Source organism: Rattus norvegicus, chromosome 15, assembly GCF_021556685.1.
Source record: "Rattus norvegicus strain SHRSP/BbbUtx chromosome 15, alternate assembly SHRSP_T2T, whole genome shotgun sequence".
NCBI classification, from domain to species: Eukaryota; Metazoa; Chordata; class Mammalia; order Rodentia; family Muridae; genus Rattus; species Rattus norvegicus.
The window spans coordinates 51230776-51240652 of NC_141548.1; the positions used below are offsets into that span (position 1 = coordinate 51230776).

At 47.0% G+C, this 9877-nt stretch overlaps 1 protein-coding gene across 4 annotated transcripts in view; it reads right to left on the minus strand.

The window, feature by feature from the left end:
- Window positions 1-8019, minus strand: part of Slc39a14 (solute carrier family 39 member 14) — a 46722-nt gene extending 38703 nt beyond the window's left edge. For 2 of the 4 annotated variants that reach the window (XM_087585785.1, XM_087585786.1), the window contains exon 1: window positions 7894-8019. The gene's annotated coding sequence lies outside the window, so the exon portion shown is untranslated. 4 annotated transcript variants of the gene reach the window in all.
- Between the last annotated feature and the right edge of the window lie 1858 nt (window positions 8020-9877).

Genomic DNA, 9877 nt, shown 5'->3' on the forward strand with positions numbered 1-9877 from the left:
ATCATGTCTCCAAAAAAAAAAAAAAAAAAAACCAAATAAATTTCTATTTTAAAAAGCTCAGTGAAGTAAAATCTACAGTCTACACGCAAGTGTGTGTTTAGGTTGCTATCAAGACAACAAGAGCACAGCCTGCAGACAGTCTACACCCCAACAATGATAAGCATTCAGAGTTTTTCACTGTTGAAGGAAGCTATAAATAACAGGGGAAGGGCTTAAAAATAAAATGACTTGTGGTAGAGTGCTTGCCTAGCAAGCGCAAGGCCCAGGGTTCGGTCCCCAGCTCCGAAAAAAAATTAAATAAAATGACTTTATGGTATGAAATTAGAGATATCTGAAGGGCTCTAGCAAGTCAAGGCATGGCAAACGGGGCACTGACAGGTTTTGCCCTTTCCCCCTCTCCCCATTGCCAAACTGTTAGATTCCATTCCTAAAGCTAGTCACCTCAGTCTACTCCCTTATTTGGCCTCTTTCGTCTGCTGAGGCTGACTACCAAGATCCAGCTCTCAAAGTATTGAAGTCCAGCAATCAAAAGCCCCCTTTGGTTACCCTAATTAACATGCCCAATTAAAGTAAACTCATCCTAGCCCTTTACCTAGATAAACTGCCATCAGCCTACCGGCCACAGAGGCAGTCCTTTGTCCCTCAGGACAGAATCACTTCCTCTCCCTTGTTCCAGTTCCCTTCTTCCTTGTCCTTTGTCTCTTATTCCCTGTCCTTTGTCCCTCTGGAGCAAATAAATCTCCACTGTGCTGAGAACTTGGTTGTGGTGTGTTCTGTGCCTGAATTCCAGTCCTTTTAGTATTAATATAGACATGGATTAAAATATCAACCAAGGGGCTGGGACATAACTCAGTTTGTAGCATATTGGTCTAGCACACATGAAGCCCTTGGTTAAAATCCAAGGCTGAGGGGCTGGGTGTAGTGGCACACGCCTTTAGTCCCAGCACTGGGAAGGCAGAGGCAAGCAGATCTCTGTGAGTTCAAGGCCAGCGTGGTCTATACCTTGAATACTAGGACAGCCAGGGCTACACAGAGAAACTCTTGTCTTGAAAAACAAAACAAAAAGGCCCAAGGCTGAGTAAACCACACACCTGTAATCCCAGCAGGATTAGAAATTCAAGGCCAAAAAAAAAAAAAAAAAAAAAAAAAAGAAATGCAAGGCCATCCTCAATTACATAGTAAGTTAAGGCCAGCCGGCCACATTAGACTCGCTCAAGATTTTTCTAAGAGGCACAACAAGTACATGCTATAGCTTAGCACCATTATGCATTCCCTGCTTTGCCTACTAAAAGGGACATGGGACATCTAGCAAATAGGCCTTAGGCTCTCTACCAGGCTAGCTCGAGAAGGGGCAGAGGAGGAAGTGGTAAGATGAAGGATTATCTTGTGACATTAAAAAAGTAACTGCTGGGGGAGAGGAAGAAAGGGGCTTATCCAAAGAGCACACAGGATGACAAGGAAACTCTTCAAAGGGGCAGGGATAGGTGCAGCTCATTGGGAGAGCACTTGCCTTGCACATGGGAACCCTTGTTTCAATGGATGATACCATGAGAGGCAGAAGGGAATGGGAGGGTCATGAATAATGACCATGAGATCCTAACCCACCGAATCAAAGCTAACACAAGAGAAGGGTCAGTTCTTCCTTTCAGCAGGATCTCAACTAATAAATGCAGCAGGAAAGACAGAAACCAGAAACAGAATCATTAGGCAAACACACAGTAACTACTGTGCAAACAAGATCTGCAGATGGATGGTACAGCTGCCGGGTCACAATACCCAAAGAAACAGGACTGAACAGTCTCAAAGCACTGGCTGCAGTGACAAAGGGGAAAGCCATAACTAGTGAGGAGTTGTAGCACACACCAATTTAACCAAGGAATCGGCAAACACTGTAGGTAGGGACTTCTTCCAGATTCCTGATGGTCTAAATCCCAAAACAAGGGCTGATGACTCTGTATGGAAGCGTCCTGGGCTTCAGCCTGGGATGACCACAGAGCAGAAGGCACTTTTCCTGAGACACTCTAACCCGACTCCACCCCTCCTCTGTCCTTCCTAGGTGGTAAAGAAGAACCTAAATGCATGATGGTCCTAGTCACAATAACTCACTGGAGGGCAAACAAGATTATTAAGCAAGCAAAAACACGAGCCCACAAGCCTAACAGCTGAGTTCAAGTCCAGAGCTCCCATCAAAAGATTCCAATACCATGAGTGAAGACATTCATCTGTAATCCTAGCACTCCTGTGATAGGACGGGAGGCACAGACAGGAGAATCTCCCAGAAGCTTGCAGGACAGCGAGCCTGGAATTATGCAGCAAGGACAGGGACATAAAAAAGATCCTGCCTAAGGGGTGGGTGGGGGAACGCCCTCATAGAAGCAGGGAGGGAGAGATGGGACAGGGGGCTTATAAGCGGGAAACTGGGAAAGGAGATAACATTTGAAATGTAAATTTAAAAAATCCAATTAAAAAGAAGAGAAGTCCCCGCCTGCACAGGTAGAAAGACAACAGGACAATCCTGACGTGGTCTTCAGACCTCCACAAGCTGTGGGAGACATGCACCCATGCATGCGTGCATGCGCACACGTACAATGAATTCTTAGTATGATTCTCTAAAAGGCAAATCACAATTCTTCGATGACATTCTTGCTCAAAATGCAAGGCAGCATCCTAGAAAAGACCAGGGAACCTCTGTCAGAGATGGGAGGAGACACTAAGGAGAAATTCAGTGTGAGGTGGGCAGCACACCAGACCCCAGACACAGAGAAATGGTATTAGTATAGGGTCTGTGACATATTGAAAAGACTTATAGCTTATGATGCTGTGCCAATATTTGATTGTGTGCTCTTGGTAAATGGACCCCAGAGTAAGCAAACCTATTTCTACAACTCCCATGTATGTCTAAAGTCAGTACCCTAAGTTTAAAATAGCAGCTGGGTGTGGTGGCTCACCTGTAATCCCAGCACTTAGGAGGATCACTGTAAATTCAAAGTCAGTCCAGGCTACGTATAAACTCTAAGGTATGAGATGAGGCCCTGCCTCAGAAGGAAAAGAAAAGGAAAGGCCTGTAACTCCAGCTTTGGGAGGTGGTGATATCCCCCTCTGGCCTCCACCACCTCCTGCATAGGCACACTCGTAGATTTAAAAACAAACAAACAAACAACAACAACAAACTTCAAAATAAGTAACACTTTAAAGTGAAGCCTAAAGGGACAAGATATGATAGCCAGCAAACCTACACCTGAGACCCAACCATCCCTAACTCCAGTAGCAGGGGAACCCTACGCCCTCTTCTGGCCTCTGTGAGCACTGCATGAAAGGGGTGCATAGACATCCAGGCAGGAAAAGAAAATGAAAAACTGTAAAGCGTGAAAATGAATAACCTACACAAGTAACAAAAGTAAAACCAGAGATTTACTAATTCAAATCAGGTGTCACCTAAAAGAAATAGGATTCTAAATACACTTTGTAAATGTCTAACTAGAAGGTTGCATCTCACCTTCTGCAAAGGCTGTCTTTTAACCGTTTGCATAGGAATTCCACTTCACAAAACATATTCTTCATGCTTTGGGAGTGCCACTTGGGTGCAAAGTTATTCATTGCAGCCCGGTGTGTAATGGGAAAATGATGAATGCCCAGGGTTAACACAGATGTAAAAGATGAAGGGCAGATAGCACTTTTATCATGGAATATTCCACCGGGGCAACAGAGTAACAGCTGTAATGCAGGAGCCTGAATAGCAAAGTACCAGTACAGCCGTTAGAACCTTGGTAGGCAATGTCTGAAACGCTGCCCAAGAACATTTATTTTAAAAAGGGACCGGTGAGGGAAACAGGACAACGAATGCTTTCATTTTTGACTGCTCTGATCTTTGAGCTACATGACTATACATACAGTCTAGTGAAAATTATTTCATCAAGCAAACAAAGAGGGCTGGGAATGCAACATACAGGCAGAACACTGCCTAGTGTACCCAAGCCCCTGGGCTCTGACCCCAGTATCACAAACAAGGCATCAAAGTTGATATGGAGCTATGATTTTCATAGACAATTCCCAAGTCTAGTCAGAGGACTAAACCCAAAGTGGTCATGATGTCCAAGTGTTAGCCTAGCATACTGGGAGAAAGTGAACCTAAATAATTACAATCACATAGAGGGTTTTTTTTTTTTTTTTTTTTTTTTTTGTTCCTAGGCAAGCGCTCTACCACTGAGCTAAATCCCCAACCCCTTAGAGTTTTTTTTTAAATTATCTCTTTACATTTATTTTGTGTGCTTGTGTACAAACAGTGCACAGTTAAAGGACAATTTTTGAGAGTTGGTTCTCTCCTTCCACTATGTGGGTCCTAGGGCTCAAATTCCAATGTTGAGCCTGATACACACTTATCCACTGAGCCATCCCACAGCACTCCAATCACCCCCCTTTTGAAAGTTACACATTCAAGTCTTTAGGAGAAAATAAAGTCCTAAAACTCTGTATTGGACCAGTGAGACAACTCAGTAAGTTGTCCTGTGGCCTTCACTTGTACACAAAGCACATGTGCCCAAGGACACACAAGCAAATAAATCATGTAATTTAAAAGCACAACAACAACAAACAAACAAACAAACAAATCCCCTTGGTATCAAGGGATGAAACCCAGACCTCGTACAGACTAGGAAGTGTTCTACCATTGAGCAACACTCCCGCCTTATCTTCCTTCCACACTGTGCTCTACTGACATTAGTAATACCCCTCACTTCTTAATTGACAACTTGTAATAGATCTTTTTATAGTGATATTGGATGTCCTAGTGGTTGACCACAATAAATTTAGGAGCATCGCTTCATTCCACCAAACTCTAGTCTCTCCTGGACCTGCTCTGGCAGAAAGCTAAAGGGCCTAAGGAACTCCGAGCTCTGGTGGCCATGGTTAGGGGTGAGGGCTTCTCTGACAGGTGAATTCTATACCTGCCAGGCCTTCTGGTGTGATATACATTGGAAGGTCCAGTAGGGGGCCCTGCTTCCCCAGCTGCTCTGGATGAACCAAGGGCCCTCTCTAGAGACTCCCTGGCAGTTGGATTTGGAGTACTTGTGATGGACAAGCATGACGCCCTGGCTGGCAACAGTCCTGAGTTAGCAGACTCTGGACTTCTTATCTCCTGGCATTCTGTCAGCCGCCAGCCTGGAAGTCAGAGAAGGCTCTAAACTCTAAGGTGTGTGTGTGTGTGCGCGAGCGGGAGGGGGATGCAGCATGACCCTTTTCTCCTTCCCGGCTCATTTTGAACCCTCCCTCTCTTTCCTCCAGAGGCTGCAAGAAAATGGAAGGGCTTCCCCCCCAAACTACTCCAGAAGTGCTGGGCGAAAACTGACCCCCCTTCCCAGGGTGCCAAGAAAAATACAAGACTAACAGTAAATTCACCAAAGGGCGGGAGCCACTTCTTTGGTATTCACCAACAAATCTCTGTCATTAGCAAACAATGTGACTTGAGGACACCAATCAACCTCTCTGGACCCAGGCTCTTTCATTTTAAGTCACTCCAGACAACAGGGCAGCCTGTGGTTCTGCAAAGTGGCAGGTGTTACTTTCTTTGGGCATTAAATGGACCAGAGAGAAGACATCTGGTGGGGTTGTGAGGTGTGGGGGAAGAGCACGTGTTGGGTGCAGGGAAGAAAAGAGGAAGGAGGTAGGAAGTCTTTGAAACCAGGACCAATCCTGTCATTGTATCCTACAATCCTGTATCCTACAAGTATCCTACACAAGCAGGGGTGGGGATGGAGGATGGAGAGGAGAAGGGGTCCTTCCTGGCCATCACTAAGTCTTGAGGAGGAACAGTCTTGGAAGAAAGAACTTCTAGACTCAAGCAGAAAAACGCCCATCTTCTCTAAGATTGCCCAATGGCTCTATGAGCTATTTACTGGTCAGACACAGAAAAGTAGTCTCCCAGGAGGACAAGGGACACTTTATACCCTGCGAAGGAGGAGACAATTCACCTTATGTCTGGGTTCCGACGGTCCTTACAACCCAGCCTACTTGAGCAGCTGGGACTCTAAACCTCTCAGTCCAATCCACAAAAAAATGGTGGCACCACGGAGGTGTCAGCCACATTCCAGACATGACCGCAACGTTCCACCAGTCAGTGAGAACAGACTCACTATTGGAGAATGATGGGGCTGGGATCTGGACATCTAGCTCCAAAGCCCTAAGTACTTTGCCACTGTGCCTTACCTCAAACAGAGCTCCCTTCTCTAAACTACTCCAACCAGCAAGGAGACCCTTGTGTTGCTACTTAATTTCCACTTGCCACAGTCTGCCTGCACCCACCACAGTGGCTGTTGAGGGGCACAAACCAAATAGACACTGTATGTGGAGCCTGGGCCTTCTGCATCAACCATGGGTTTGGGGGTCTCCAGGAGCCTCCAAATTCTCCTCTTATCTACATGAAAGGTCAGTTACATAGCCTGTCACTTCTCAAGTTGGCTGCTTAGTCAGTTTCTGGGTTCTTTAACCCCTGTACCTGCCGCTGCACTGTCCAGGTGAACAACAAAAGACCAGGCGTAGCAGCAAGAAGTGTTCTTCCAGGGTCCTTCAGGAAGAACCCACACCCTGGGTCAATTGAGTTTCTCTAGTCGCACTGATAAAACAGTCACACAAAGAGGACCCATACACCACCTCCTGACTTTGAAACCCTAGCAAAGAGCTCAACTGAGTTGAGAAAGAAAGGGGCTACATGGTTTTTAATTCTAGTTGTTGAAAGTTGTACTTCTGGACATTCCTCTGGCTGCTTGGCTAAACAGGCATGTTGGAACTCCTCAGTGTTTAAGATTTGTTTTAATATATGAGGATTATGGAACTGTACATATTTTGGATAAACAATTCAGGCTGGCTTCAGCACTAACCTGAACCACAACAGTGACCAGATAGTCACTCTGGAACCAGTTTCTATCATCCCCTAAAATCAACAACTCCAGCAAATATGTCTATCCCAAAAAGGATGGGCTAGCTGGGTAAAAAGGGCTAATGCTACATTTCCATATCCAGGTTACTTCAAGAGGGGTCTGCCAAAGTTGCTTCTACCCTTCCATTTAGGCCACAGGAAAGCACTCCACCTCTCACCAAACCAAACTCACAGTCCTCTTGAACACACAAGCCACGTAACTTATTTGGACTGGCAGATCAGTTAGAATCTAGGCCCGAGGAGACAGAAGATTCTAAAAGCTGAACCCACAACCCAGATAGGCAATTTTCCGGGTTAGAATGCACCTCAGGATCACAAGGTGAATCTGGATGGCTACTTTAGCTATAGCCTTAAAACTCCAAGAGGGAGTAACCGGTAACCAGACCACCTAATTTGGTCAGTCCCAACCTAAGAGAGTCCAAGAGGCATCGCTGCCGTTAGTCAAGAGAAAATTCAGCGCGGTGCCAACCTTGCGGTTCTCCTGCTCAACCCAACCAGAAGAGTCGGGCATCACTCTTCTGCCTGAGGGTGGCCTGACGTGGGGTAGGGAGGAGGACACATAGGTTCCTTGAATGCAAGAGCCAGACACCAGAACCTCGTCCGAGCAGCCGCCACTACAGAGCATCTGATATGCCCATCGACTCCGCTTCCTCTGCGCTCTGTGTCCTGGGGCTCTAGAAAGCTCATCTCAGTCTTTCCGCTCAGCTATCGACCTCCCCGGCGTCCTTCTCTGGCTCACACATCCCGGGCCCTGCAGCTGATGGGACAGCGCTATGACCTCCTTCCCCTCGCCACCGTGGCAAGGCGATCAGGTGCTACCGGGACTGGACTCAGGGAGTACGCGGCCTCCTGAAAGAAGACTCCAGGTCCCCGGCTAGCCGGAGTCTCCAACCCCCACCCGGTGTCCCCCTAACCCGGAGGCGCGCGAGTTCCCATCCTGCGTGCGCCCGGTCCGTCCTCACCTGAAATCCTCCAGCCGGCAGTCGGGCCCACGCAACCTCACTATCCAGGCCCCCAGGCAGCCGGCGACACAGCTACTGAGTGGGTGCGCCCCTGCCGACAGCCACGCGCCCCCTCTACGTCCGGCCCGGCCGCGTGCGCATGCCCGGCCTTATACCCCGCGCGTCACCGCTGGGCCCGCCCCCGCCTGCTGCCCCGCCCCACTCCCCCGGGCCTGCCACGTGGGGCAGTCAGCTAGCACCGTTCAGTTACCCTGGCCAACCTGGTCCTCCAGCGTTGTGCATCTCGGGCTCGCATCCTAGCTCTCTCGGCTTCATCCACCCTTCCTCTTGAATTCCATCCTTGTCTCACGGAGGCCCAGCAGGCTCAGCTATTCTCTGGAAACCTCCCATCTGTCCTTTTTTGACCCTTTGTGGGAAACTGTCACAGCCTGACCTCCATCCTGTCACACTCTCACACTCCTACAAGAGAGCTTGGTAGGTATTTGTGTTTTTAACGCTGTTGATGAATCTAAGAGGCTTTTCTGTTTTCTCCAATTCTAAAATGTTCTGTAAGCAGAATGGAGCGCCTCGTAGACTGCGTTTCTTTTGCCAGCCCCGGCCAACCAAAAGAATCAAAATGCCTTGTAACGATCCAAATAAAAGATTATATTCATTTTTCAGATTTTCGCACCACTTTCTCACAGTAATCAGATTCCTAAGGAGCCAGGTCAAGCCTTAGGTTTTGTTTGTCCTATGAGGGAGTCTTCCGCTGTAGGGAAGAGTCTATTGTGTTGGATAGCGAGGCCGGTATATGCAAATTTCTTGAGAAAAATAAACCACCCGCTAACAGCTTATTGTTCTTTTCAACTGGATACTATTAGGATTATTTCCTCTATAGCTTAAGCAGGTGTCAGTTGGGGCTGGGAGGGCCCCATGGAAGGATCTCTAATGGCACTGGAGCCAGTGAGTGACCCGGTTTCTCTTCTAACACAGGGAGCATGTCCAGTTGGCTGTAGTATCTCTAGATTGTTCAGTAGAGAGATGACATCTAAGTGTTGGGGGAAAGTTCCCTCAAGAAGGAAGTGTTAGGAAAGGAACTCAATGTCCCTAGAACAGGTGGCAGGAAGGACTCAGCTCAATGGCAGCTTGCTTTTGAGGGCTGGCTACTGCACCAAAGGGTGGGGTTGGAGGTTGGGGAGGTAATAGCCAGTCCTGGCGGTGCAGCCCTATACAATCTCAGTTACTCTAAAGGAGGGAGGATCTCAAGTTCAAAGCCAGCTGAGGCAATTTAGTGAGATCCTTTCTCAAAAGGTAAAAGGGGGACTGGGTACCTGTTGGTTCAGTGTATGCTCGGCCCGCTGAAAGCCATGAGTTCCAGGCCAGCAAAACCAGGTCTGGTGATGCTCACCTGGAATTCAGCAGCACTTGAGAAGTGGAGACAAGGATTACAGGTTTAAAGTCTGCCTTGGGCCCCTGTAATGAGTTCGAGACCATACCTGAGCTATCTGAGACTCTTTTTGTAAATTAACTAATTAATGTCTTGCCTAGAATATGCAAGGTCTTAAGTTTAAAAGATATAAAAGTACTGAGGCCAGATTCTTCTGGCCACTTCGTTTTTCTAAAATTCAATTATCTTTCCTCTGTAATTACAGTATTGCAATGAGTAAGGGGAAAAGCCTGTGATGGTCCTCTCATTTACTTTCTGAGTAATTTTGAGGTAATGATAGCTCTTGCAGAATTTCCTTCAGAGTCCCTTCAACTCTATAATAACACTGAATATTTGCCTTGGTTAAAGTTACAGTGTTTTTCAGACATTATGTCATTCACTCAAGACTCCAAAGAGCACTGGACTGTCAGGAAGGGTCAGTTCCCCATCAGGCCACTCCTAGAAGGAGCATAGAAAAAGAATGAAAAACCCACCTAGAAATAAGGCATCTGATATTCCAAACATACAGCTCTGAATAGGATTAAGCTCATAAACACATCCCACAGGATTCCAGACAGG